We start from the raw sequence: 3,605 nt of genomic DNA on the forward strand, positions 1-3,605 counted from the left end.
TCCACTTCTGTTTTAGAAGCATATTTCAAACACTGGGGGTATTACAAAAATAAGACTCAGAATTCAATATATTTATTTATATTTTTAAAGTATAATATGACCTCAGCTCAGTGGAGGAGTGCCATATTATGCAGGTTTGTGTCAATTTCATGACATTAAAATGGTCTGGTTTTGTCACTTTCTTAGAATTATGATGAGTGGTCTAGCTATTTAAGGCAGTTATAACTTACAAGTAAAATGAGGCTCTGCAGGCATTTAAATGCTCAGCTGCTTTCAGGGTCTGTTTTTATGTGATTATTCACTTATGCCACAATAGTCAGATACATCTCTGAAAACAAATACTTTTAAATTTTAATTTGAAAAGAGCAGGTGCAGGTCACGGGAAAGTTTTAAAGTATGCCTTCTTACCAGCAATAGTTCATTTTAAAATAAGCCAGATTTTTGCCAAGATCAGTGTTTCTTCAAAATGAAGGTAGAAATAGATTTGTTAAGTGTGCTCTTGTACCTCTACATAGGTTCTTAAATAATTTTGAGCAGTTATGCATTTATCTAGAGGAAATAAATCAACTGTGAATAAATGCATGTTTACCAAAATGGTTGTTTTACAGTGCATTTAGTTCTGATATTTATAAAGTTGATATTCACAGAATAACTTTAGTTTGGAATTCTATATAGTTTAGACATCAGTCACATGTGGAGACAAAATGAAAATGTGCAATATTTTTTATGTAGGTGAGCTAACACAATGTACCTAATTACAGAATTATCAGATTAATTTGTAATAGATAAGTTGTATAACATTTTCATATCTTAAAATGTTTTTTAGATCAATCTTCAGGTGAAACAATATTTTCAAAATAAAATTCTACAGAAAAGTTCTGTTGGCTATGATATGCACATTTTTGGGCAAGACAAATGACTAGAGCCAAAAATAATATTTGACAGTTTTATTTACTCTGCCATAATATGCAAGCTTCTTATCATTCAAATCTGTATTTTTTAAAATACAGTCATGATATATGTGATTATTAGTAGATACATCAATGTTATAATTAGATATTTGGGTTTTTTAGGTTTTATGGGTAATTTAGAGAATTCATCATTTCACTGACATGTAATGAAGTATGTTTACCTTAGTGGTAAGATTTTATAAAATAGGGCTTCCATGATTTGGGATGTGAATGCTAACACATAAGTTAAATAGATACATAATTTGGTTATGAAATCTTCTAAAATGACATCACCAGAAAATCAGTAGATTCGATTTTTGAGACAATCATTAGTCTGAATTGGTTAATAAAACTGTTGGGGTTCTCTTTTAAAATATTTCTAGTGTGTTAATCATACTTGTTTTTGTGCAATGGGGGTAAACCACACCATTAAGAGAAAATGTAATTTGGAAGAGGTAATTATAAGATTTGTTTCATGAAGGCCCCAAAATATAAATAAAGACTGGTGTGGAATCTCAGTGTATATGTTTTCTGCCATTGTAAAATGTCTTTTTTTAGCATCTGTTTCTAATGATATAATACACAATAGGTGAACTTCCCAAACATAGTCCATTTTTTTTTTAGTTTCTAAGTTACTGTTTCTTCAAAGAAACACACTAAGTATAATTAATTAGTAGGTGAGATTTTTTTATTTTATGTGGGAATTTTTACATAGGAATTGTATAAGGTTCAAGTTCTGTAATACTGTCTTATGGAAACCTTTACATTTAAATGGAGTTTTTCTTCTCTTATATACATTAAAGTCTATTTTCATTTATTGAAGTTTCTAAAATGTACTAATCATGGTTTAATGGAAATACTAGATCCCTTGGATTATCCTCACTCTGCTGCTTAATATATTTTGGGCAAATCACATAAACACTATAAGCCTCAATTTCTTCAACTGTGGAAGGGGGGAATTCGGTTATTTCTAAGGTCTTGAATACTTGCAGCCCTTAAGTTTTTCAGTTTTAAGTAGAATTTGGTTGTGATGTTTAACACTCTAAAGAAAATAGGCTTTTTTAGCCCTTAACATAACTTGTGTGATGAGTTACATTATATACCACAAAGGTTTATCAGGTATTATCTATAGAGTTTTCCTCTAAATACACAAAAGATTAAATCTGCCACAATCTGATTATGGTAGTATGAATTGAAATTACCCTAAGTTACCAATTTACGTGGAATTCTGTAAATATGAAAATTTACCAGTTAAACCCTGAGTAGTTTTATATCATTTCAAAGGGATAAAACTGTTGGCAGTAAGGGAGCCCTTTACCCTTAATTTGAATGAGAAAAGTTTTTATAAATACTGAATTTCACAATACTAAATTTTTTTAGTTTTATAGTAAATTGTAGATGCTGATTTACAACGCATGGGTGAGACCATAGGAATGGTCTTCTCCCAACAGTGGCCATAAGCCACATTACAGCTGCTAGTCTTACCGACACAACTCTGGGTTTAAGCATCATTGGAAGAGCCATTGTTGTTTGTAGAGAAGAGTATAATGAGCTAGTTTCCCTTATCTGGGCCAAACTAGTGGATATTAAAGAGGCTTTTGTTTCGTGTCAGTATTAAGGCAAATCACTGATTGCTTTTGTTACTGAATTGAAAAGGTAGTGGGAAGACTGAAGCCCAGTGAAGGGGTACCTTCAAAGAACGTACATTTAAATAAAGCTTTTAAAACTGTTTAATCATACCTGGACTCTTTTTTCTTGGATTTGTCATTCCAACAAATATAACACATGCTAAATGTTCTTTTGTGCCAGAGCTTTGTGCCTTCATTTGGAGAGATGGTCATGTGTCCTGAGAGAGGAACTCTGAAGAGGATATAAAAAAATCTTAAGCCACTCTTAGGAGGAGGTCAATATTTTACTAAGAAGCCATAAACGAAATACAATTAGCATTAAATTTAACTAATTCAAAGAACCTTTTACCAATTTGACCCTGCCTGTTGAAAATGCACAATGATTTTTTGCCTTTAATCTTGGAAATATACCCTTGCTCTTACTCAAGGAAAGGCTTCTGTACATTTAGAAGTAAAGTGTTAACTGATCACCGTTTTAGTTTTCAACGTGGCTTGCCTAGCTTGAGTCCTACTACATAATGTATGCCCTGTCCAGAATATTACCAGGTCACTTAGAGAAACTAAATTTTCAGTTTAGACTTTTAGCCCTCTGCCATTTGAGTGCCTTGAAAGGGGAAAAAAAAAATCCTACCTTTAGGAAAGAAGTGCTTCCATGCATTTGGGATTATAAGGGTCAGTGGCTTAAAGGAGTATAAATGTCTTTGGGAGACCTCTGTTAAATATGAAATAATTAGAACTACACAAGAACAAAAGCTAGTTTACATAGTACGAAGTAGCAGGATTCATGACTACTTTGGCCGTGAGGTTTGAGGTGGTCATAGAAAAATAGGCACAATAGAGACTTAAAGTTCTCTTATGAAAGCATAGTTGCATGTGCAATTTGACGGAAGTTGAGCGTGAAGAGTAATTATAGTCCCACGTATGTAACACCCATTGATGCCAACCATGGTTAGACTGGTTCCAGACAGTGCGAGAGTGGATCTCGGAACCTTTCTGTTGGGGATCTTTTGCTGGAGGGACCGGAAAG

The sequence above is a fragment of the Zalophus californianus genome, chromosome 7 (genome assembly GCF_009762305.2).
Source record: "Zalophus californianus isolate mZalCal1 chromosome 7, mZalCal1.pri.v2, whole genome shotgun sequence".
Lineage (NCBI taxonomy): Eukaryota > Metazoa > Chordata > Mammalia > Carnivora > Otariidae > Zalophus > Zalophus californianus.